The sequence below is a fragment of the Etheostoma cragini genome, chromosome 3 (assembly GCF_013103735.1).
Source record: "Etheostoma cragini isolate CJK2018 chromosome 3, CSU_Ecrag_1.0, whole genome shotgun sequence".
Taxonomy (NCBI): domain Eukaryota; kingdom Metazoa; phylum Chordata; class Actinopteri; order Perciformes; family Percidae; genus Etheostoma; species Etheostoma cragini.
Window position 1 is genome coordinate 28,849,470 of NC_048409.1, and position 27,687 is coordinate 28,877,156.

The 27,687-nt window shown below is 41.9% G+C and overlaps 1 long non-coding RNA gene across 1 annotated transcript; it reads right to left on the reverse strand.

The window, feature by feature from the left end:
* Nucleotides 1-4,915: 4,915 nt before the first annotated feature.
* Nucleotides 4,916-27,687, reverse strand: LOC117941843. Its single transcript, XR_004655992.1, has 3 exons — nt 27,677-27,687; nt 21,135-21,141; nt 4,916-4,991 (listed from the first exon to the last, which is right to left on the reverse strand). It is a non-coding gene; the product is annotated as an uncharacterized LOC117941843 (long non-coding RNA).

The following is a 27,687-nucleotide window of genomic DNA, read 5'->3' on the forward strand; positions in this document are numbered from 1 at the left end:
GGTTCATCTGCCTGTTTTTTTTTTGTTTTTTTTTACTTTGTCCTGCTGCGTATTCCCATTCCCATTCCTGTGTCCTGTTTCCCTTTGAGTCTTCCCTGCATTTTTTTGTCCTGTCTGTTCTCGCCCTTTTTCCCTCGGGACCCCTGTGGATTTTGTGTTTTTTGTTGTTGTATTTTTTCCTCTTGGAGTTTTGGACAGTTTGTTCCCTTGTGGATTGTTCTGTTCTCTTTCAATAAATTACCCTGCCTTCGCATGCCAACCTGCGTTTTGGTCCTCCTTCCCCTGCTGCACATCACAGCTATCTGCAACACTTTGTTGAGGGTTGCAGGTATTTCATTAATTGTAGGTGCATACACGTAGATTGTTGTTTCATCTGCATACATGGATACATGGGCTTTTTTTAAAAGCAAGCGGAAGATCATTAATAAAAACAAAAAAATAGAAAAGGGCAAAGCAAACATCCTTGTGGAATTCCACACTTTAAAGGTTTTGAATCAGAAAAGCTTGCATTAAAGAAAACTTTGTGTTCTATAAGATCATTTTCTAGCCATAATATGGCAGATGGATCAAATACATAACGTACAACTTTTTTCAATAATTGTTTGGCATCAAAAGCAGCAGCAGTGCTCCCAAAATATTCTTCAGATCTATTTCTTTCAACCAACCATCCATCATTTGTGCATGTGAAGTGCATGTTGAGTGACCTACTCTATACGCACGCTGATAGTCGCTTGTCAAATTGTTGAAAAAGAAGTAGCACTGCATCTGGGCAAATACAATATTTTCCCAAGAGTTTGCTGAGAACAGATGACAGACTAATTGACTGGCTGTTAGTGCTGGAGAAGGCAGCCCTACCTTGCTTGGGTAGAGGAATAACTTTAGCATATTTCCGAATTTGAAGAAAAACTTGCTTCCAAGGCTTAAAGTAAAGATCTGGCAAATATGAGTGGTAATTTGGTCGGCAACCATGCTCGTTAGCTTTCCAATCAAGCTGTCAATGCCAGGTGGGTTCTCATTTTCGATAGACAACAAAAAGTTGTTTCCCCTTTTCTATACTCACTTCACACAATTTAAAGTACAGTTTTTCTTTCATCATTTTCTCTTTTATACATAAATATGATGGATCACAACTTGGCATTTCTTGCCTTGGTGTACACACTTTGCCAATAAAATAATCACTAGAATAATTACCAAATTCTATGACTGAAAGACTGGTCTGACTCAATGAAAGGTGGAGTTGGGTTACTCTTTCAGCCCATGATAGCATTAAAAGGTACTCCAGAGGTTTTTTTCATCACAATTCATATCATTTATTTCATTTTCATAAAACATAAGGGTTTATTTGGAGTTTTTGTCCACATGACAAAGTCCGATATTGACCCTTCTTTCTTCCCCATTGACTCAAGAGAAACAAATATCAAACTCTTTAGCTGTTAAATTCTCCATAATGGTAACCAGTTCAGCTAGTTGCTAATTTTCTCTGCCCGTGGTTTGGTGTTGGACAGGTTGTGTAAAGTGTGTTCATCAGGGCTGAAAGCAGCTGACTGCTAGTGCTGGAAAAGATCATGATGAGAGCCATGAGATTGGTGGGCCAAAATACGAAAGCATTGAGCAAAAAATCTAGTGAAGTGTATGCTGATGATTATATAATTCAAACCTGTGTATATCATTTTTTTCCCCCAATAAATATACATAGAAACCATCAAAATATCAGTCGCACAACTTCACATGGAGATCCACTCCACCAAGACTGGTGAAAATGCTTGAAGGAGAGCAGAAGTGCACTTCACTGTTTCATGTGTGACATTCTGAGGGTGCGAGAGAAAAATGTCACCACATATTTCTGAAGATTTATGTAGTCACCATACCAGAAATGTAGTCTGCAAAATAGATTGATTGTAAAGTTGTTTAAAGGACCGAGATCCAGAGGGACAGGAGTAGATGCATCTTTGAACAAAAAGCTTCAGCCAGGGGGTGTAATATCAGTCAGAGAAAGATGAACAATGTATGTACTGAAGACCATGTGGAGGGCAGCAAATGATGAGAGAGACACAGACAGGACCGGCCCGTCCATGACCTTCCCGCTGGGACGTCTGTCCAGGGACAACACCACCCATCTGAACCCAGCAGGACTAAAAGGTTGACAAGCTTTCGATGTGTGGAAAAAAAAACAGGACACTGGTTGTCAAAATGGCCGTTTCCATAGATAGAGCCTGAAATGCTTTAGAGTGTCCAGTGACCGGAAAACCAATGACAGTTGATGTTGCTGTTTCGTTTGTGGTATATATGTAGCTCAGGGTAAATTCTTTAAGGGAGACTTCACTTACATCTTATACTGATCAGCTGTTTTGTGGCACTACTTTCAGTTAAACCAATCAGTATCGGCCATGTGTTCACACGCCAATCCCAGCGAGAAATTCCTGTTTTAAATCTGTTCATGATCATGCTCCTTCACCACCACCACCACTACCACCACCAGGGGGATATGTCTGGGTTTCCCTAACCCTTGAAAACATATTTTATACTAAGGAGTCTAATCTCCAAAGACTTTGTACATTTCATATTGTTTACATGGAGCTTACTATTAAAGTTTTGCTTATCTGCAAAGAAGTCTCTCCTGATTGAAATATATTTAAAATAGATACTATTAAAACGAGTGCAGCAAAGGAAACATATGTAAATAATTGAATATATATGGGACACTTACTGAGACCTCATCACCCAACAAATCCCCAAAAGAGTGGCGGCTGCCATAGCAGCAGATTAATGACTCGGTCAACAAGCGTATATGCAACCACATTCTTTGGCAAAGTATTTTGGGTGTGTCAAACAAGGGACTACGACACATCCTGAAATAATCTAGCAGTGATAAAACAGAGAGCCATGGTGTTACCATGATGCATGTACTTTGTGGAACATTTTTCACTTTGTGTGCAATCAGAGGTTTGGAAACATAGGGAAAAAATAGACTTAAAATGTGATTTAAAGAAAATGGATGTTCTTCATCTCTGCCTTGTCCATTATTTTCAATAATTTCCTCACATCAGTTATGGCAGACATAAGTGCTTGCTGATTCTCCTTTTCCAGAACCAAACTCAGCACCACGCACTTCTTATTTTCTCCTTCTTTATCTCTTACCTCTGTGCTATTAGTCAAATGGATGAGGCTGCCAACTATTCATCTAAACATTTGCACTAATTGGTTTTAATGACCCTAATAACTCTCCTGGTAGTGCGCCCATGGACATCTGTTTCTTTGTGCAGAGAGCACTTCTCATTAATCCTCAAAGGAGGTCAGCACATTTAGATTGCAGGTGATTTTTATCCATGAGTCTCTCTCTGTCTCTCTAATGTCGGGTAATTGTCCCCTACCAGCCACTAATGAACAGGGAGTATGTTTCAAGTGTATGCCAAAAAGTGTTAAATGTGTTCATGTTAGACATGAGAGAGAGGCCACAAGTTCTCTCTGTGTGTGTGTGTGTTTGTGTGTGTGTGTGTGTGTCCATCCAGATGAAAAATGAGCAAACAAGCCGATGGTGGTTTTCTCTTTAACAGTGTCATGTCAGCGCAGATGCAGCTCTGTCTGCAGGATTTCATTAGCACTCATTAATTGGATAACAGAAGCTAATTAAGCAATTAATCATTAGCTTATGTAGACGTGCTGCCCTCCTCCTCCAGCTCCCTCCCTCTCGGGGGCTCTGCTTTCTCTTCGCTGCCCCCGCCTCCATCCTTTCTCCTGCATGGCGAAAACCTTCAACTTTGGACATCTAAAAAGTAGGGAAGGAATGACGTTACGATATTAACACGATACTTATGTCAGGATCCAATATTATTTTATTTCGATATATGTGGCAATTTATCACCTTTTTTCCAACATCAGTAATAAATAATGCATAAAACATTTTATTTAAAGGCGCCTTTCTCAGCACTAAAGGACGCCGTACAAAGTATACAGACATTACAAACACAAATAAGAAATACTATACAACAAAAACAACAGAAAAGAAGCAATAGACATTTAAGTGGTATAAGCAGTTTTGAACAGATGTGTTTTGAAAAGGGGGAATGAATCAATGGCTCTGTATTTAACTTCAATGTTATTGCTGCAAACTCAACTGCACAGTCTAGTATACTAAAAAGGCCATTGAGTTTATTATTCTAGTACCAAAAAGTTACAGAAGCTCTGAAAAGCAAGGTGAAAAAAATAATTGCGGGTTTAAGTTTATCTCCTAAGTAGGAGATTGTATCTCATACGTATTGGCAGTTTCTGAGGGTCACAATTCTTCAGGACTCTGACGGGTTACGGCGATATTGGAGTCAATTTCACTGTTGGTAATGTGGTATGGACAGAATAGAGCGCAGAAATCAACGGGAGCAAGATGGAGAAATGTGTGTTTTGAGTGTGAGAACATCTCCGATAGGAATTCCGTACTGTGGGGGGCCTCTGGCTCAGCCGTTGGGAGCGTTGGCCCCATGTGGGCTGGGTCCTGCTGTGGTTTGGGTCCGGCCTGCAGCCCTTGTCGTCCCCATCTCTCTCTCCCTTTCCTGTCTATACACTGTCACAACAAGTGAAGGGAAAAGTAATGAAATCGCCTAGGCCTGCAGCTAATGCATGTATAGTGGAGCCTAAATTTCCGAGGCAACCTCAGTGAAGTCAACTGGCTCCAGACAACGAACAACGTCTCTCTTTTCCGCTGGGTAGCTCGCGGTGTGTCCACAACCGAGTCTTCAACAGAGTCTGATAACTTTAGGGACATAGGGAGCGGGACGGTATTCGGGAGTCTTTCTCTTGGGAATTTGCAGGACAGGATTTTTTTGAGGAGGCAGTTACGTGATCGGGATATGACTGGAGTATTTTCTTGGTCTTGGGATGGGATGGAAGTGACAATTGATTCCCGTATCACCCTCTACTGGGCAGTGGCTGTCAGCGTCAGATACAACGCAAAAATCCCCCTTTAGCGTCTGTATGGAACGCACCGGGCAGAGCAGCAGCTACGGAGACCTTGAAGGTGAAGGTTGAGAGCGTCAACAGTAGAGAGTCATATGAAAGCATAAAATTCTGAGTAAGGAGATTGGTTTGGGGGGTGGATGGGTCAAACAAAACAGGACTTTCACCCAGGAGACAGACGTTTGTGTCTGTGTCACTGAAACCTACTTTTAATAAGCACACCCATCTTTTACAATAAGCAAATAGTCCCGACTAAGCATGTTTAAACAAGATGCTAAAGCAGTCTATTAGCGCTGATAACTACGCCAAAGACACCGGACCAAGCATCCGTATTTTACGCAATGGGAGTGAGAATGTGTTGGTACGATATAGACTTTTAGGATTTTGAGAGCGAGAAAGCCGTGCAGCATGAATTACACAAAACAATGGGAATTAGTACAAAACAATACACCAAACATTTTACCTTCCCATAACTCAGATATCTACTGTAAATCTGACAGAATGAGAGAGGGAATGAGAGGAGAGAGTTAGGTGGTTGTTTATAAGAAGAAGGCATGTCTGAGGTGTGGCCGCGCCCCTGCACCCATGATAGATAGCTTGGGTGATAAGTCAGTGGGTAATGTTAGGAAACTGCACTCAGTGTCTGCGTGTTGAATGTTGTTCTGTACTGAAGATGACACAGCCAAAGCATGCCAAATTAAGCTACTTGTTGGACTGCCTGGGGACTTTGTTGACAGATGCACTCAGCATGCATTTCCTTTACACATATTCCTGATCTTTTTCAGACGTTATATAATTTAGATGGCACTTGTGTAACAAGCTTTTCCATTCAGGTGTGTGGAGATTCCTTCAGTCTATTGTTTGACTTCATTTTTCTCCCAAGGACCTCCGTTTACACCCTTTATAAACTATATCTGTGTGTGTGTGTGTGTGTGTGTGTGTGTGTGTGTGTGTGTGTATGTGTGTGTAAACAACTGAAGTAAGAAATGTGCTTCTTGTTGGGTTTGAGGGACCAGCGTTCAGGTGTGCTCTGTGATGCAGTGTGCTTTTCCTGTTTACAGGGTGTGAAATTACCAACAGCCACTTCTGATCAAGTCTGGCCACAGAGAATGAGTCTGACTGCTGTAACACAAAGTCCACCTCGGTTACATCGTGTCTGCAGTACGTCAACAAGAAGCCAAGACTGCCACTTGTGTCCACCTTTCTATAGCTGCTTTTAAAAAATACATTCAAACATTTAACCGTGACATTGGTCTCATTGGCATGCATTTCAAAATCCACCCAAAAGGCCAGGTGTACACAATCATTATTGCAGTTTTAACCCTTATGTTGTCCTTGGGTCTAAAGAAATTTCAGTTTTTTTTGGCACAAAAAATGGGCCGTCAAAATAAGCGTTGAAAATCCTCAATATCATTTAAAAAAAACAAAAAAACAACATTGAATAAGTGACAACAAAAAGGTTTTTTCATGGTTGACGACAGTAGCTCATAGTCATGCAAAAGGTCAAATACACCACAAAATAATATAATCATATCTGTTGTGACTTTTTCAAACCTAATATCTAAATAAGCCACCGAGGAACAGCTGAACTTGTTTTGGGATGCATTTTCTGGGCTAAAAATAAACCCATGTCAAGTGTGTTGTTTAATGTTAACCAAATACACACAACCAAACACAATTGTCCACAAAATCCAAGGGCCAATCACAGCCTCACAACCAGGCTTTAAATCTGTTTCTCTCCCTGCTGCCGTCAGCTGTCATTTCAGGCAAAGCGTGCAACCCTCCATCTCCACTTCCAGTCACTGTCACCCAGAAGCACCCTGGGTCTTCCTCCTACTGGATGCTCCATCGACTCCTTCGGTCTGGTCTTTGGGCTCTTTTGTCGCCATCACCGCCACCACCAGTGTCTGGACTCCATTGGAGGTGGTTGTCTTGGCTTCCCTACACCTTTTAAAATTCCATTAACAGTGGAGTCTGAAGCTCCGAAGACTGTACATTGTATCATGCATGTGCACAATAAACCTTTGCATATGTGCAAACAAGTCTCTCCTGATTGAAATGCTACGTCATCTTCTCATTGACTTTTACATTGCCATTGTTTTCCGTGGGGGAACTTTCCCCCATTTCTGTGCCACCACCACTTAATGCTGTGACACAACGCGTGATCATTCCACGCCATTCTGTGAGACCAGGTTGTGTATCATCATGTTTCTGTAGCTGGCAGAGACTGCTCAGGTAATCCTCTACTCTCTTCCCCTGTTAGCATGCATTGCTATGCTTTTCTCTGTTCTTCTCGCCCTATCCTGCACACAAGTACATTAACACTAAACTGTGAGCCCTGCTCAGCAGTTCAGAGGTCTTTAACCACACCTGTGCATCATCTCCTTTGCTCTAATCCCATCGCTGGTGCCCAGAGGTTCTTTATTCTTCATTACCTTGTCAATCAAGTGGTAAAAGACCTCTTCCTTTCTGAGAGCAAAGGTGGAGGGAATTGGTCTTCAATGGTGGAACTTACTAGCCTAGACAGCTGGACGCACCCTATCAGCAGCAAATGTAATTTGCAGCCAGGGTCAGTCTAGCAAGTCTCTGTTGGCTTGCAAGCTGGAAAAAACAAATTCAGGTCAGGCCAATCACATCGTGTATAGAGGCGGTGGGCGGGCTCATCCACCGTGATAAAGATGGCAGAAGAAGGACAGCCACAGCAGTTATTGGGGAGCAAAAAAGGCAAAACCAACTCTGTTACCTGGAATTAGTTAACATTAGCTAACCCTGCGGTCCCTCTGCCCCCCAGCTGCAGTAGACCTCGTATTCCCAACACGCGGTCTTCACTTACTGCTTAAAACCCTTAGTGGGGGTGCATAAGCCTACCGCTCAAAACCAACATAAAAAACATAGTAATGTAAAAGTAATCCCAGCATTTAGTTTTGTTGTTAAACTGTACGTAAAACGATTCAACATGGGTCACATAACGTCCTGGCTTTCCTATCCGGTTGTAGCGCTATTGTACGCGTGCTAAAAGACACCCGTTTATCCCAGCCTTGGGATTAAGCCCTGCCTACGGGGGGTTCCCAGACCCAACATCTGGATGTGGGTCTGGCTTTTCAGGCTAGAAACGTAGCACATTCTCTGTCACACGCCTCCAAACACAAACAACGATAAAAGGAAAGCAGTTCCCAGTAGACACGCAGTCAGACTTATCTTGTTGCTGCTTTCTGGGTAAGCTCTTCTTTTGAAAAGAGCTTTTTAATCTTCAGAGGAGCCCAGTAGCTAAATAAATAAATAAATGTCATTTTTCTTATCTGTCACCTTTTCTTATCCCTGTTCCCCTGAATCACAAAGTATTTGAACATCATCTTCACTTCCCCCAACTGTATTGTTAACTCTAATTTGTTATCCAATTTCTTGTCCCTTAATGAGAATCCGTGTGCTGTCACAATTGGCAGATACACTTCATTCCAACTGTAGAGAAACATTTGAGTGTCCTTTTTATTTTGGGCCCTGCAGACTAGCAAGCCAGATTTCAGAAGAGGAAGATTAATTCCAAAGACAACCTGACTCACACAACAGTAATGAGAAAGTAAAGCCAGTATCACACTGGGTCTAAATAATCACATATGACAACCTTTCTGAACTGTGGATCCATTGGGTGCTTCTTTTTTTTGGAATGGATTTGAGTCCTTAAAGAGACAAATCACTCTTTACGTCTTTACTTTCCCAGTTGATCATCAGTTCAAACATGATGGGCTGATGCTGAAAACCTGACCTGGTCGGGAGCAGGCTATGTTGGAGATTTGAGATCAATCGGTGTAAAAGTATCGCCGACTGACCAATACTCGACAGCGTCACCGTTCTTTGACAATCAGCTGGACCGAGAGAGAGAGACTCTTAAAAGTTCAAACATTTAGAGACCGAGAACCCCGTTAACATTCCCCGATGGGTATCTTTATGAAAGATAACGTTTTTTTAAGAGGAGGCTATTTGTGTTTTGCAATGAAGAAATTACTGATTATTTAAATGGAGTCTGGTGGGTTTGGTGTCGGGGATTTCACCCTTAAATTATTAAATATAAAAACATATTAAAATGTTGAGTGAGTGAGTTTAGCCTGCAGGATATCGTAGAACTTGGCTTCTTGAGCCATGTGTTGCCAATGCACGTATTTTAATTATGTTTTTTTTTTTAAGATGTTTTACTTGCTCTGAGCAGACTTCCCACTGCCAGGGTAGTATTTGAAATAATAGGCTAAAGCAACGACAGTTCATTGAAAACCCAAATATAATTATGATCAGATCTCATGCCTTCTCTCATGGATAGAGAAGTGATATTTATGTTTAAAAAGATAAGTAGTACAATTTACACATTAACAGCTTTCCTTTCTGTTTCAGGAAGCAGCGACTGAGTTTTGCCTGTAAAACCAGCCTGTTTTCTTTCTATTTATATAGTTTGCTGTTTTTATGTAAAATACACGGTTCGGGTAGATGTTTGCGATTGGTCGTGCTGTGCACACACCGTCTCTTTTATGTGAACGCGCCTTGCTGGATTGGGAAACCCGGGCGATTGAACTACGCGGTTGTTAGGTTTGGTGAAGCCGGGTAACTGAAAGAAATCCAAGGAACGTTGATCTGGATTTGTAGTCCAGGCCTCTGCTCAGTATTTACATCTGGTTTAACGTGTTGTGTGTCCCGAGTCCCTGCTGCCTGCCTGTCTGTCGTTGATGGTGCTTTGGGCGACACGTGGAATATGCATGAAATCAGTGCACTTGTTCTTTGTTTATGACATGTTTCGCTGTTGGGACGCCTTGTCACATCAGCCAGTGTCACCCACAACAGGACCTTGACAAATTCCATTTTTGTCTCAATGACTGACAGCGAATGGCGCCTCACGCAACACTCCTACTCTGACTTTTTTCCCTACTTGACTAGACCACAGTACTATGTCTGTGTCTCTGTTAAGGAGCCTCCGCCTTTTGATTTTAACTGATGATTTCTTTATTAAACTTCATTGTTTCTTCCCTGGAACTGTTGTGACCTGATGTTTTAATGTCTATAATCAGCAGGTCAATGAACCCGAATGACCAAAATGTTTCTGCCTTGACTTCCTCTCTGTGGATATGTGTCTTGTGTGTATGACTTTTTGTTTTATTTCTTCAGTTTTTGCCAGCTGTGGTTTTGGTGTGTTTTGGTTTTTGTTCTGTTTTCATCTTCATTTCTCCCAGTGTGTGGACAACCCCCATTATGAGGTCATAAGGGGCAAGTTTACCTCCCCTTAAACTTACTGTACATTAGATCTCCTACTTTGAGATTTTTGAACTTTTTTTCTATGATTTAATTAATTTCTACCCTTATGCTGCTCAGTTGTAAAAAAAGAGATCCAATAGCTGTGAAAAGGAAATGTATGAATGTACGCGTTCTCAAATCAAAAGTTTCAGACTTCCATGCCGTCTCACTCTGGGAAGGATTCAGTCTTTGCAGGGTTCGGGCGGGCTGATTGTGCTCCATTCATTTTCCTTCCAATAAGTCAGCGAGACAGGCCTGGTGGAGCGTTTGTACACGAATCAGCCATGAGTCAACTTCTATTCAATTGAGGCATTGAAAGTGAACTCCCTGAATGTGTGTGTGTGTGTGTGTGTGTGTGTGTGTGTGTGTGTATGCTCTTAGTCTTCTATCTTTGTGAGGACTGAGAGAACTTACTTTTTCAAAGGACGCGTTGGGTGGGATGTTCTGGGCCAGTCTGCCCTTCCTCAAAGAATGTGTTTTGGAAAGTAAGGTTTTTTTTTGGTGAATCTTATCTTTTTCTTTTTTAAAGTAAGAGGACATCTATGCCAACCGTTGCTTCCAGTAAAGACATTTTGGCCAGTCACCACATCTTAGGGATTATTTTTTAAATGGGTAGTTCTCATTTCTTTAAAGAAAATAGGAGGTGATTTTGGCAAATTTATTGGTCTTGTTTTGAAAATTGAGGACACAAGACTCATTTCTATTTAAAAAGTGAGGAAACATAGTTTTTTTTCTAAGGTTCAGGTTTACAGAGGGATGGAGTTGAATTGTTTTCCTTAAAAATTTTAGGATTATTCGTTCATTACTGTAAGTTACATTGGCTTGTAGTGAATTGGTTTTGTGTATTTATTAATCAAAGATACTTTTGTGTCTGTGGCAATTGTCAGATAAATACCACAGCAACATAAAATACATTACATTTTAGTAAAGACATCAGACAGCATATGACCTCACAAGAGCTTCCCTAACAATAAAAAATAAAAAAAAACATCAAATCACAATAATTCTGAGGTACCTATATATGGTTAGAATACAAAAGCCTTTATGTCAATATGGGTCCCCATAAATATAGATTTGTGTATGTTTTTGCATGTGTGTGTTCGTTTAACTTCATGTGTGGGGTCTGGACAGCTTTGTGGGGCCAAAATGCTGGACCCCACAACTTCAAAGGGTTGTTTGAGGGTCAAGACTTGGTTTTGGGGTTTACCAATTAGGGTTAGAATTAGGTTGTGTTAGGGTGAGGGTAAGGGTTAAGATTAGGCATTTGTTTGTGATGTTTAGAACAAGGTATTGGGCTAGAGAATCCATTGTGTCAATGCCGGGTCCCCACAAAGATAGTGAGACACAAAGTGTGTGTTGATGTGTGTGTTTTGCAGTGCTAACATTAGCAGGGTTAGAGGTTTTCATCCCTTTGGGGTCACCCATATTAAAACACATCTATCCATGCTATTGTTGCACTGTGTGGCACTTTAGATAAAAGCCTCTCTGAAATGGCAGGTGGTGTTTCACAGAGAGATGGGCTGGTGTGTGCTCGGGTGGGTGCTCATGTTGGGTTTTGTTTATTTTTAGGAAAAGTTGAAAGGGCTCACTATGCCTTGCAAATATCAATTATTACATCACAAGCGTCCAAACAGGGTGACCTTCCAGCCTTGCGTGGTCTCCAGACTTATTCATATTCATACGTCTCTATTGGCATTATTTAATACGTTTATAATACTTTTAACGAAATTTAGATAGATAGATAGATAGATAGACAGCACTTTATATTCTGTGTATAGGCATTATTGAAAATAAATAAATAAAACATAAATAGATAATGAACTAATATGTGGGCAGCCCTTTAGTCTTTGTGAAGGTCAGTCATGGTTATGTTATTTTCTTCAGATGTTTAAATTATGCACTGTGTGTACCAGTTTGTGGATAGGGCTCAAAACTGTAAGGTGGTGGTGATGGTGCAGTGGATATGAAACATGCCTTTGGTGTGGGAGATCTGTGTTTGATTCCCACTGTGATACATCAACCAATATGTCTTTGAGCAAGAGACGTAAACCCTAGTTGCTCCAGAGACATGCAACCTCTGACATATATAGCAATATATAGCATGTATAGCAATTGTAAGTCACTTTGGATAAAAGTGTCAGCTAAATGAAATGCAATGTAATGTAATTGTAGCTATCCAACCCCCATAAGATACATAGTAAACATCCAGTAGCCCTGACTGAAAATATAACTGAAATTCCCAAGATCTCTCTCTCTCAGTCTTTCTCTCTCCCTAGATATATCCCTCCCAAATGTATCAACCCAGGGAGTTGGAGCTCTAATCTGAGATGTTGCCAAGGTGTATAGCCTGGAGCTGCTGCACTGGTGATAAATAACTTGAGACTTTCATTGTCTGCAGAGTGTGTTTTCATTTAGCAGTCAACCAGACTGGTTTGCTATGGACTCTAAAACAGAAATGAAGCCCACATTGTCAAAAGATCTAGTTGGATGTCTGCCCACTCTCCCATTGTCAGTCCTGTTTTCTATTGTTTAGCCACCACCCTGAAGCCAGAGCCCAAGTTCCAAAAAAGTGTCTGGTCCTGTTATTCTGTGTCATGGTTGAACAGTGTTGATATTTCAAGAAAGTATCTATTCAACAGCAGTGTCTTAGTGTGGCTGCAGCTTGTTATGCATCTGCTAAAAAAAAAAGAAAGCAAGAAAACCAATGTCCCAAATAGCATAACATCTACTAAAGATGGCCTGGGGCAGCAGGGATCTTTACACCTTCCACAGAATTAGATTTTTTCCCCTCTAACATGACTCATGGCAAACAATTCCTTCAGTATGGAGATAAGATCAGGCCTTAATCGCTGTGCATCATTACCGCGTCCTTTGACCAAGGCTGAGAAATCTCCCCGAAAGCCACAGAATCAATATGAACACAGTTTATCAAAAGAAGACATGGCACATTTTCTATGGACACCACCTGTGGAAAGGTGGAGAATCAGTAAAAAAAACAACAACACAATGGCTCATGTCGAATGCCACTATTTTAATGTTTGAGGAAAGACGCTATAAGGAATGCTCCACGGTGACATTCTGAATATTCCCATAATACCCCCAAAAAAACAATGCTCGTCCAGGTCTTCACTCCTTCACAGTACATGTTTTCTCCATCCATCCATCCATCTCCATCCTCTTATCCGGTATCGGGTCGCTGGGGCAGCAACTCCAGTAGGGGACCCCAAACTTCCCTTTCCTGAGCCACATCATCCAGCTCCGACTGGGGGATCCCGAGGCGTTCCCAGGCCAGGTTGGAGATATAATCTCTCCACCTAGTCCTGGGTCTTCTCTGAGGCCTCCTCCCAGCTGAACGTCCCTCCACCTAGTCCTGGGTCTTCCCCGAGGCCTCCTCCCAGCTGAACGTCCCTCCACCTAGTCCTGGGTCTTCCCCGAGGCCTCCTCCCTGCTGGACGTCCCTCCACCTAGTCCTGGGTCTTCCCCAAGGCGTCCTCCCAGCTGGACGTCCTTCCACCTAGTCCTGGGTCTTCCCCGAGGCCTCCTCCCAGCTGGACGTCCCTCCACCTAGTCCTGGGTCTTCCCCGAGGCCTCCTCCCAGCCTGACGTCCTTCCACCTAGTCCTGGGTCTTCCCCGAGGCCTCCTCCCAGCTGGACGTCCTTCCACCTATCCTGAGGAGGCCTCCCTAGGGAGGCGCCCAGGAGGCATCCTTACCAGATGCCCAACCTTTCGATACGAAGGAGCAGCGGCTCTACTCCGAGCTCCTCTCGGATGACTAAGCTTCTCACCCGATCTCTAAGGGAGACGCAGAAGTCTCCCTTAGAAGGAGAAGTACATGTTTTCTTTCTGGCCAAAAATAATGATTCATAGAAAGACAATAGATAACTTTCCATCCACTTGTTAATGGAATCGTATGAAGTTTGATGAAAAAAAACTCACATAATGTGAATAAAGCTGGTGAAAGTGATAAGAGTCCCCAAAAACCAGAGTAAATGTGATGTTACGTGGCTGGTGAGGGTGGAGAGAGCAGCTGCATGTAGATGGCAGAAGCTCAAGGATAGCTGGCTAGTCTAGAGAGAACAAGAAGGTTTACACACTGCTTCTGGAATGTAAAGTACTTGACATCGACTGCACAGGGCCACACCACCAGTCATGCATGAGAAGTAGAACAGAGTTATCAGAATCTGCAGCGACTGGTTACTAAGGAGAGTTCTGGAGGCCCTCAACTCGGCACTGGAGTCTCCAAGGCCATCACATGAGAGCAGAGGGAGGCACTGTGGCAGGTTTCAACCTCATTCTCACTCTTAAAACGATGCTTGGTCCGGGTTCTTTATTAGTCGCTGACGCAAAACGTCTCCTGTAGCGTCTAGCCCAACCGGGCCAAACTCAACCCCTTGCAGATTTAGTTCTGGCCCACATATCAATTTTGGTTTGGCTTCTTTCTAAGTTTTTGTCATTTTTTTTAAAGTTTTGGTCAATTGGGCGGTTTTTTTGTATGATGTCTGAGGAACTTTTTTACTGACTTTTTTAGGACTTTAGGTCAACCAAACTGCAAGTGAGAAGACTATATGAGACATGCAACAATGCAATCACAGATATTTTACTTTTTTGATTTAATAAAAGCATGTATATATACTTTACATTGCCTTTGATGTGATTCTCATTTTCTAATGTGGCCCTTAGTGAAGTTTAGCCCTATGGTGGCATTTTTAGACGCGCTTGGTTGGGACTCTTGAAGTTTTTCTGTAGTTATTGTTACTTTGATATTAATATGTAATGTTTGTTTGTTTATGTATGCACCTTTCGCCAATGCAAATTCCACATGAGTGTACTTATTTTGGCAATCAAACCTTTTCTAATTCAGATTTTTGCATTTGTATCTGAAGCTGAGAGCCTGAGAACATATGAGGAATGCTGCAGGCATGTTTTTTCTTTCAGCATGCTGAGAATAAAATCAGACACACAACACAACTATATTAGAAAAGTGTTGTGTAAAGAGCAGACTGAAGATTCTTCTGAAACTAACTTAGATGTGACATGCAGAGGCCAAGGCTCAGCCAAAACAACACAGGTGCATCCAGGATGAGGAAAGTTGGGGGGGGGGTTCAACAATGGTTGCTTTCACCAGTGACAGCTGTTATTTGGACACACCATCAACGGAAAATAAAATGGATGTAGATTTTAAGAGGGTTTTTTGTTCTTATTGGACAACATGTTGGCCTCATAGTATCATGTGTCCATTCATTTATCGCATACTTGATGTTCATTAGTAGCTGCTGATAGGGACTGAGAGTGTGGATGAAGGGATTTTGTTCATTCAGATGCATGTAATCGTTTAATTTTTTCATGAGTACTGACAGTATTTAGTCAACCAGTTACTCAGTGGCTGATCTTTTAAATGCACCTTTTAATATGTTGGTAAGCATGGACATCCAACACATTGTAGACCAAGACTCCTAATACACTTCCACCCATCTCTGTTTCTCCCTGCCGTTCTTTCCTCAGCTCCCACTCTCTCTCTCCCTGTGACTTCAAAGTCTCTGAGTAACAGGGTCCCTGACCTTGGGCGGTGCTGATAACAACCCTTTGAAACCGAAACTGGAAAGATCACACATCCCCGGCGTGGCTCTCTCGCCCCGCGCCCCTCTCTCTTTACACCCCCCGCCGCTGCGCAGACACTCAACACTCATCCACTGAGCTGTCAATCAGCGGCGTGCAGAGGCTGCTGCCTTCAGCCTCCGGAGCCGCGTGGCGCTCCGAGTCCCGGGAAATGGCTCAAGTTCCGGGACAGCCGACAGAGTTGTTGTTAACGTCACATCAAGACGATGACCTTGGCTGCACTTTCTATTTCTATGTTTTTTTTTAAGTGTTTGTATAGCAGTGTTGTAATGTCACAAAGTAGAAATACTTTAACACAACTGTACTTGATTGCTTATATTTCTGTAAACTTCTAACTTTTACTCCACTTGCATTCATAGGTATTATTTCCAGAGGTGTTGGGGGGGGTACAACCCAGCAATAATCAAAACTGGCCAGTGCAACCCCCCCCCAAAAAAAACTATTATTATTCCTTTGACATAATAAAGACATCTGCTGCATAATTTGATGCAGAAAAGGCACAAAGTCTAGTAGAATGAAGTGTTTAACATGCTCAAAATTTCCATTTTGCCCACAAGTTTAGAATTTAACCCCCCCCAATGTTAAACCCAAAGTTAGACACTTGAGTGACTCCACTACATTTCCACTAAGTGGCTTCGTTACTCATTACTTGGAAAGGATGTTTTGAAAAGGATGAGTGAAAGACTCTTTCTTGATCGTACTGGTCTAGATTTATAGGGATTGGTTGGAGTTGTATTTGTGATGGTACCTGTTGCTCACATTTGGATTGGTAATTGATGCTAGTTTTTTATAAATGTCTATTTATTAATTTATTCATCTGGATTTAATTGCAGTAGCACTTTAAAATGGAATACCTGGCACCTTAATGATGGATTATAGGACCTTAACCACTTTAAATTGTGTGATTAATGTGTTCCATGTGCTTATAATTGTCAGTTCTTCACTGGATTGTGGGTTTCCTTTTGTTGTATTTTGTTGAGCTGTGTATCTGATTACTTACAGCCATGCAATACTGCAGCATACATTGCTCCTCGAGGAGGATGTCAATATAAAAAAGTTGAAGTAATTGTTCATTTCTAACACTGCACTGTGACTTTATTCTTGAAATCCCAAACCAGTGGTGTTGTATTTTAGATGTATTCATAGTCTATTTTACATGTTTTTAACTGCTCCTTAAGTTTTGTGTCTCTACAAGTACTTTACAGAACAATTGTGTGTTTATTCAGCTAGTATCTGCCTTTCACTCCAAGCACTCCTGCAGGTAGTTCACAGTACCGTACTACCTCTGCCAATACCTTACTCCTGGGAGATATAAATATTCATGTCGACACCCCCTCATGTCATCCCGCTGCCGATTTACTTCAGCTGCTAGACTTCCTCAACTTAGAACATTTTAATGTCAACACAATCCAACCACTCCTTCTCCTGCCAACATCCACACCAACCACCTGCCTGGGGGAGATAGAGGCGGACGCGCGTGAAGCTCAACTTCCTTCAGCTGAACCCTTCCAAAACGGAAGCCATCTTAGTTGGCGCAACAAATCCGCTCCGCCTTTCCACCGTCACCAGTATCTCTTTCTCTGGCCAAAACAGCTCCCTTTCAACATCTGTCACCAACTTGGTTGTTAAAATGGACCCTTAACTCACCTTTGGCACAAACACTTGATCAAACACGTCTGTAAGATATCATTCAACCACCTCAAGAACATCAGTATAATCCTTTTAATTGACTTCGATTTTTTTAACTGCATTGCATGCTTTGTAGCACTTTAAGATCGCGGTAATGTAAAGTGCAATACCAATAAAATGAATTATTATTATTGCAGTTAAACTCCATGCCTTGTCTTTATGAAAATAACATCTGTGACGTCTATTATGACTATAAACCTACAAGATAAATCTCTCATCATCCGAGGTGTAGAGGAGGAATATACTATCTTAGGGGGAGTGTCTCTTGGTAAATTGACAGGATACTCTCGCTGTTATCCTGCCTGACTGACGGAACGTCCAGCAACTCGCATGAAAATAGTCGAAATGTCATAGGACCTTTAACGATAAACTACGGATCCTTTAGCTCATGTTTGGGTTGTTTTGAGTTTGAACTAGAGTTGGTTCCCCTTGAAGGGCTGAGATGTAACAACAAGTGCATAACTCCAAGACCAATAGAGTAGATTTGGGGGAACTCTAGAACAAGACGAGAGCGTGTTGTTGACTTGTGCTTGCCAAGTCTTACATAACACCAACATCAGTTCCAATTACATATCGGGCCTGTAGTGGAAAATACACATTAAAAATGTAAGCACCACAATTTAACAAGGCCACTTTGTGGTTTATGGGAATCTCAAAAGTGTAAGCCGATCATCCCCACTTTGCCTCTTATTCACAGGCACACACACACACACACACACACACACACACACACACACACACACACACACACACACACACACACACACACACACACACACACAGCAAGCCTTTTCTCTTAGGCAAAGACACAGTGTTTTAGGTTTCCCATCTTTGCACTTTGTTACAGTTGCAGTGCATTAACATCTCAGTGCATTAGTGTTGGCAGTCATTATCAAAGCCTTTGTGTTCTACTTCCTCGAGGCTCGACCAGCCACCACTCCGTCTAGCTGGAGGAGATCAACTTTGAGAAGATGAGTCAGCATGCTCACCAATTTCAAGCCTTCATGCATTAATTCACTGCAGCGGCCATCTAAATCGGTCGAGGGGTTTTGCGTTTTGCTCTAGCCCGCTTCAGTTAACACTACCTGTGTAACCCGGACACTTCTGTTTCCTTTGACATTTTCACTATTTGTTGGATCAATGTCCTGAACTTTCCCTTCAACAGTGATAAAGTACTACAGTATAATTAGCCCCGCAATGTCTTGACACATCACATTTTGCTCTGGTGAGTTTTCAGGTGAAGAACGTATGACTAGAGGTGCACTTCTAGGGCGCAGACCTCCACCATTCAGGTGAATTTTCCTAGTAATGCACTAATTTTTCTGATTATGCAGACACCACATGAATGCAGCACAATGCTCCATCTTGCAATGTTGTTAAAAGTATTGATTCAGAAGAAGACGGGCTCTTCTTTGGCCCACACTACACCCCCTCCCCCAAGCTTGAAAATTGGGCCAGTAGTTCTCTATAATCATGTTAATGCTGAAAAACAGACCTTGGCGAAGGTGATAAAGACTAAAGCAATTGGAAATTATATTCTTAATGGATATTAATTTGTGGCAATGGTGTTTTCCTAGTATAACTTTGCTAAACAAGAACGCAGTTTTACAGAATGACTCGCTAATGGAAACCAATATCGAGTATTTCTTGTGTGTGTGTGTGCTTACGCTAGTGTATGCTTAGTGCGCCAGTGTGTATGTTTGTGCGTGTAGTGAGAGCTGTTGTAGCCATCCCCGAGTGCAGTGCAGATCAGCGGGAGTTTTGGTGGTAATGGCAGCTCCAGCAGCTTGTTTTAGCCTAACAAGAGCTGCAGCCACTACGACATCAAACCGGCTTTTTCGTCCTGGTGATACGGAGCCCTGAAAAGCTGATTTGAAGTTGTAGTCCTTAAAAAGGCATACCGAGTGCCAGCCACCATATCATTCAGATTTGCTCCAAGACATCCTCAAATCGGTGTCTCACAAGTCCCTCTTTCATGTTGCATGGACTTAGTGGTTTCAGCACATTACAACTGAGAGAAAGCCCAACATTAGCTGTAAAATGAACACCTTTCAAGCTCTTCTTTTACTTTTCTGTGCAGCAAATATGGTCCGTGTAAGATGTTCATCTTTGAGGTGTTGTCTCTTGTGATATCGAGTGCTCACTGCTTTGTAGTTTCTGTAGGTTACACAGTATGGGTGAGTCTCTAAAGTCATCATCTGGGCATGACCTTTGGTTTTCTGTACGTGTTATTGTAGGTCTGTTGTTGGCTCTCTCCTCCAAACAATCCAGTTAGTATTATTTCAATCAATGCAGGGATAGCACAGGTAGAAGAATCCAGGGAAGTACAGTATACAATTATCAATACCATACACACTGTATGAGAAAAACAAAATAGTCTCCAGCAGACATCTATTAAGTAGTTTTTAATTCTTTTAAGAGGTAATTATTGATTGTTTTCTGCTTGAAAGTCATGTCTCCACTGTTGACTGGCACTGCTCCGTTCCTTAAATATGACATTTCCAAAAACGCAACTTGAGCTCTTAAGCACTTAAGAAGCAGTTGCACTTTTTAATGGGGTTCAGACACAAATGCAGATTTCCGCCCTACTTTGTTCCAATTTTTCTGCAGAACAGTTTTGTTTATGTCTCTACTACTGCGGCAGAAGACAGGAAATATGAATCATAGTTGCTTGAAGAAAAAAAACATATGTGGCTGTTTTTAAGTGGAGGACTGTCTTTGCTTATACCCACGTCACCACCTCTGTGGCCAAACGGCAAGCAGACTTTCAGGGGCCAGACCTCTTTCAGGGGCCAGACCGGCTCTTTAAATGTCCTTCTTTGTCTGCATGTTCCTCTCTTTATTTTGTTCTTGATCATTGCAGTTTTATTAGCCTCTTATCTTGGGGCGTGTGTCTCCAACTGCCAATATAAATAAAGCAAACTAGCCTGAACACATTGCGGAGTATTCATCCAGAGGCGCAGAAGTAGTGACCTTTTCTGCAGTGTCTCCACAAAGTGCCGGGGCCGTGGCTCTTTAAGCCGGCTAATGATCCATAGAGGAGCCCCGTGGCTCAACGTCTGTAATTATACTCTCTCTCTCTCTGTGTTTTCCTGAACTCGCCCTATCACTCTCTGTCAGCCCTCTCCTTTTCTGTCACACATACACTTTTTTTTTTGCTCTCTGTTATTCATCCTCTCCATTCTCATTTTATGTTCCTCTCTCTGATCCACTACTTACTTTTTTTCCTCTACTTGTCTTTGTTTTCCTCTTTTCCACTCTCTCATCCTCCCTCCCTTCATCACTCTCTCCCTTTCTCTCTCTCCATTGTCGCTCTGTCTCCTACAGATTAATTACTCTCTAATACATGCACAGCTCTCCTCCCAGGGAACCCTCCTCCACATCTAGCACCCCTACTCTTGGACTGAATAATGGAGCTGTTCCAACTCAGCACGAGGCGGCCCACATGGGTGGAGCAGCAGGCTCAAAGGAAACACACTAGAATAGCTGACAGTCTGTCTGTCATGTTGGGGATATGGACAGCGATATTTTTACTTATCCTGTTCATATCACCGATTTACCATCCTCTAATTGAGAATATATGCATGTATCAGGGTTCATTTGAAACCTAAATTCTTCAGTTTTCTGACAAGGTGCTTGCTTTACATGTCAGTAAAACACAACCTACACTATGTCAGATCAAAGTTTAAGTTTTAAATTATTTCAACTTTGACCTAGATGCCGCTGACCTTTGTGCAACCAATTCTAGAAGCAACGATGACGTAAACCTACACTATACTTTGCCTCTCTGCTCTCACGGTTCTAACATGGATCATGTGTAGGTGGCTTAAGATGTGCTTTATGCCACACTCTACAAAACACCACACACACCTTCTACACCTGTGAGTTTTCAGTGTGTGGTGTTGCCGACTCTCACCGGCGACCTAAATGGATATGAACAGGACATTCAAGGGTTTTTCCCTTCTTCATTAACAATTCACATTCAATAAAATTTCCCAATTGGAACAAAACTGTCTTCTCTAAAACAACAACAGCAAGGCAGCGATGATCTTTGTTCCGTTGAAATATCATCTTTGGGTTAGGATGGAATTGGGAAACGGAGTAACATGCGAAACATGCAACAACTTCCGGTACGGCAAAGGAAGGACAGTCACAGCTAAAAACTGCTAACCAGACGACCATTACCAGCTTTGCTAACCCTACACCGAACCAACAATGGGCATTGCCTAACCCACGAGCCATTCATGCGGCAATTGGGAAAATGATACTCACTGACTTGCAGCCCCATGGATTAGTGGCACCGGATTCAACGACCTACTCAATCTGCTTGAGTCACGTCACAAAATCTTGATTGGATCTTGAGATAGGATAAACATCGGCCTTGTCAAAAACAATTTTTTCCACTTGTGTGCCTTGCACAATGTTTCCTATTCTTTTTTTTACAGTTAAACTAAAAGGAAAAATGCACCGCTGAGGACGTTGTTTACTTCATTAATGGACTGAGGATGGGAGTGGGGTTCGGTTCAGCAGAGTCTTAACCAGAATGTTGGGTAGTCGTCAAAACCCCCAAATAATCTGGGTTCGGTGCATCCCTGGTCAATTAAGCAAAAAAAAATGTGTAATACATACGAATTACAGTGCATAACTTTACTTACCTATACATGCGTATATTTACATCCTGAAATGTAGACTTACTCATATTTTTCTTTTGAACAAAGGCTTTCTTCACAATATCAGTACTTTGATAAACTTGGTTAAGGTAGTTTTTGTGTTACCTCACGGGACGCAACATCAGACAGGCAGCAGCTTCAAAGGTAAAAATGCAAATCAGACATTATTATTCACCTGTCTGGAATTCTTCACTTGGCTCTGTTCTCTGCAGAGATTTTGGCCTAAACTGAACTGCAAGCCAACAGCCCCCCCCCCCCTCAGCATCAATGGCATCTGCATCAGCACCCAAAGGTGCAGCGCCGCAAGCTCCAGCTGCCAAACACCATCAGTCACAACAGCCTCAGTCAGTTGGCAGGGAGCGAAGGGCTTGTTTGGTGATATCCTGTAGCTCACTGCTGTCACTCTTTTGTTTGTTTTTTACATCTTTTATTTAAAGGATACATGACATGAAAATGTCCCTTTATGAGGTTTTTCAACATTAATATGAGTTCCCCCAGCCTGCCTATGGCCCCCAGTGTCTAGAAATGGTGATAGGTGTAAACCGAGCCCTGGGTATACTGCTCTGCCTTTGACGAAAAGAAAGCTCAGATGGGCTGATCTGGAATCTTGCTCCTCATGAGGTCATAAGGGGAAAGGTTACCTCCCATTTCTTTGCTTTGCCCGCCCAGAGAATTGGGCCCACCCATGAGAGAGAGAGAGACATCATGGCTTTCAAATAATTGAAGTGGCAGTTGGTCAAGGCCCGGTCTGGCTAATATGCAGCATACATTTTGAATTTTGATTCAGTGGAATTGTTCTCTGGGCTTGCCTAAGCACAAATCTGAAGACATGCTATATTTAGTCTTTGATCACTTTTATTTTTTTGGGAAAAAAACGTACCCAAAGATAAAATATAGTATGGTAAGAAAATTAATGTAGCCAATTGTGTTCTCTTAATGAAATAAAACCTCAAGCAATAAAACTGCCTTCTCTCTGTGTTTGGCTCCACCATTCTCCGCACACGCAACAGATTCCTTTAAATGCATGTCCGTACAAGACTTTGGTCCAATCAGAACACATGTAGCTTTTGTCCTTCCATGCTGAATCCAAATACTTGCACTCTAAATAGATTTCCTTAAACTAACGTTTATTAAGATTTTACATATTTGAATACATTTGACAAGTGTCAAGTGAGAAACAATTGCATCGACCCACTCTAAGGCACTTTGGGCATTTGTGCCTTGCTCAAAAGCTCTAACGCTTTTTATTACGAAGGGTCATCCCATTCGTAGACTTTCCTGTTCCTGTCTCTCTCTCCATTACCTTCCTCTTCCTCACCGAATATGCTAAACCAGACAAGAAAGAAAGCAACATGTTTTCATCTGAACCTGCAGGTCTTTTTTGGCCCTTTCTTCATTCTTCTCTTTTAATAGAATAAGTAAGCAAATGTATAACCTTTATAAAAAGAAAGAACCAGACTTAAAAAGTCATAAATCTCCCTTTTATATATAGTAATTGCATTACACTGCAGAAGATGGCAGAGCTGACATGGCTCTGGCAATTTGTCAGCCGTGTCAGAACCATCTGCTCAGAATATCAGCCAGAATGTGGGAGTTTATAAAAGGCAATAGTTCAGATGATGGTTTTATGAGTAAGGTTGTCGAAAAAAAACACGTGGTCTTTTAAAGGGGTAGCTTACATTAGACGTCTCTGTTCAAGGAAGGTCTTTGGCATTGGGATTTCTATACTTTGCCGGTTATGAGATATGTAAAATGTAAAAGAACTTTTTCATATTCTTACCTCTCTTACTTTATAGGTTTTGCTTCTACAAGTGTCCAAGTCTAGAACGGGAGAAGATGAGCAAGAAAGGAGCAGGAAAAGTAAAGGATGGCAGAGGAGGGAACGGTGTTGGGGGGACGCCGGCCTGGGGGGGTCTAGCCGCCTGTGGTTGGGTGAGTGTGATAGAAAGAGTTGTCTAATGTGTGAGCATACCTCCCAGGGCGTTCCTCTGGGCGTGACACGGTTTCACGGAAAAAAGGGAGCGTGAGTCCCGGTTCAACTACTCCCCAGAGACTCCCCAGGCTGCGCAGTGCCCCCCCAGCCCCCGCAATAGACTTGTCCCCCCTCAGGCCAGCTGTCACCTGTGATTGGGTGAGAAGAGACGAAGAAGAAAGAGAGGAAAAATTGAGAAGCAGGAGAAGCCACGGTAGCAGGGAGGTACAAGGAATAACAAGAAGCCACAGCCGAATGGAGGCAACAGAGAGTATGAGGGAAAACTAGGCGACTTTTTTGACATAGACTTTTATATAAGTCCCTTTTTAGATCTGTGTCTGCGTGTATAGCTGTAGCTGTAGTTCTAGTTGTTGGAAAAAGGACAGTTGACTGGCCTGACTGAGTTTCTCCATTTGCAGGCTTGGCCAGATGAAGACATGACCCCTTATTAGGCACGCTGTTTTGGATTACATGAATCAAACGCTGTCAAATTAATGCGAGCTCAGATTACTACTATGTAGTTTTTTAATTTCTATGTAAGCTATGGCACATGGTCGAGTTAAAGGGCCCAGATTCTGCACTGAAGACAGAGGACATACAGGAGCCAGATCTCACTCTGACACCATGGATGGTTTTTATAGTGTGTGTGTGTATGTGTGTGTGTGTGTGTGTGTGTGAGCACCAGATACACAAAATAACCCCCAAGTCCCAGAAAAAGAGACTGTTTTTTGGGCACTTTAAGATTTAAAAGTTGGTTTGAAAGTTAAATGCATGAAGTTGTGAATTTTTGTCTGTTTAGTGATGTAATAATTGACCCATCACATGTTTTAGATCAAAAATGTAAAGTTAGTTTTGTATTCTTTTATACTACTTTTAATGTTAACTGAGATTAAGTGTAATGTATAATTTTGTCTAAAGTGATCTGTTTGGCTTGAAGCAATAAAACAAAATGCTTGGATTTTTTGGGATATTTCATAATTTCATCAATACATTTCTTAATGCAAAAATCAAGTGGGAAAAAAAACAAAAAACAGATAACCCAGAATATGGGTTGTATTTTTCTAACCCAACAACATGGCCATTTTAACCAATTGTTTGGTAGAAAATATAACCCAACATGCTGAGTCAGAACCATAACCCAACCCTGCAGGTCCAAACAACCCAGCGATGGCTCGGTCCATATTTGACCCAGCACTGGGTTACCAATATGAACCAAGTTGGGTTATTTTTTAACCAAGCACTTTTAAGACTGTAAGTGTTTGGCTTTGCTCACCTCTGATTTTTATTTTAGTTTTTATTTTTTTTCGCCATTTTAATCTTGAGTTGGATTTAAACTAGGTGTTGTTGTCGGCTCCACATTTTAACATTAGCATTTTGACCTACTTCCTCACTCCGCCTGTGACATTATAATGGAGGGTGTTGGAGATCTTGTCAGCGATCTGCATTCAACTCTGAGACAGCTATGTGTGTGTGTGTGTGTGTGTGTGTGTGTGTGTATTTTATTCCGAGCAACCACTAAATTGTGTCAGGTTTCATACCAAAATACACCATACCGCCATAAAAATAATAACCAAAAACCTTGTCAAACCTCTAATTAAATTGGTAAGCCATTATGCACATATGACAGATCCACTATTCATTCAAAAAATGTTTATTTTAGCTAATTTGGTTAACATATTTAAACTAAAAGAAACTTTAGAGAACTGCATTGTAGTTGTGCCAAACTAGTGTTTGTGAATAAAGGCAGACTAGCAGTACATCAGAGGATAGGGACTAGCAGTGAATTTGAAATATAAGCAAGAAAATCACGGCACACTTGGTTGAGGGCTGAGGTATCAGAGGTTTACCTACAGTCAGAGATTGGGTAGTTTATAAAACGGGCGTTAAAAAGGAAGAAGGACTTGTCCTGAGTGTTTTCCCCCATCAGGTTTTTATGTTACTATCCGCATCTTAGATGTTGACCGATGATCTGTCATTGGAGTTCCACCGCTGACCAGCGGCGGACGACAAACCAACTGAGTTAACGAATACATCGAAGACAACATCCATAAAACTCCCAACTTTTTCTTTGTTATGTCATAACCATCGATGGAAAAGATGTACATGCTGCTAAGCTCATTTTTGAAGAGAAATAGCTTGAGCTTGTGTCCTCTGAAATCCTCCCCTGTGTAAATATCTATGGTACCGATCTATCTCATTTCCATGACAGATCTATAATTTGCTAAGGTTTTTTTTTTTTTTTTTGCAGCGTACTAACAGCCTGCTCTACTGATGCTGCTGCCATGGAAATGAGCTGAAGGCAAACAAAAAAACAACAGACAGTGCCAACTGTACTGTTTTGTTCGCCAGTTTTGCTGATGAAGTTGGATGAGTGCTGATTTATGCTCAGCTGAGAAGTCATGGTCGCTGCTTGGGCTTGGAGTGGGGGGGGGGGGGGGGGGGGGGGGGGGGGGGGGGGGGGCGTGCGGTATTTCCAACGCTCCAGATCTCAAAGGGCTGGGGAGGCAAATGTTTTGAAGGAAGGGGAACTTTGTGAACACCCTTCTCAGTTTTATGTTACTTTGAAACATGTACACTGGTCCCAATTTGCTCAGCATCAAAAACATATCTTCTTAAACCTTAAAATTGCTTCTTACTAACCCTAACCCTTCTTTATAACCCAAATGAAGGGTTAGGGTTAGGGTTACCCAAACCTAACCCAAATCCTTAAAGATCCAGTTAAAGCTCTATACCGCTTCCACAATTTAACATGTAAACAATTTAAGTACCGTATTATCTGGACTATAAGTCACACTTTTTTTTTTCACCATACCTAGAGATAGGCGTGGGGAACTTTCCATAAGATCATCTCTCAATGCAAATCAAACCAGATATTGAGCTAAACGAAATAACACCATGCCAATCTCTAGGTATGGTGAAGGGTATGTGGTGATATGGGGTTAGTTTAATTCCAAAGGCCAAGGGAACTTTCTCAGGATGCACAGGATAGTACATAGTACTTTTCTTTTTTTTCATCCTGAAGTGCTGCGTGGACTAGCCCAACCTCATTTATTTGTTTTTTTAAGGGCCACAAGCCGGATTCAAACCAGGGCCGCTGATTCAGCCCACATGGGGCGCACACTCTTACTGGGTTAGCTAGAGACTGCCCCTAGCTGTGTGTGTGTGTGTGTGTGTGTGTGTGTGTGTGTGTGTGTCTGTCTGTCTGTCTGTCTGTGTGAGAGACCTGTCTGTGTACCAAAGTCAACCAGATGAATTCCTGCTCATGTGCTGTATCTGTCAAATAAAGTCGTTCTGAATGATAAAGAAAAATCCTTCAGAGGTTTTGATATTATGTCTTTGTTTTATTACATCTCAGACATGCACACACATACTAATCATGTTAAGTTATGATGAACAGCACATGGGTATGTGTAGAGGGAGAGGGAACTGTAAGACATGAGGCCACCACACACACACACACACGCACACACACTAATCATGTTATTTTGCATGGGGATGTTGCGTGACTGTAAGGAGGA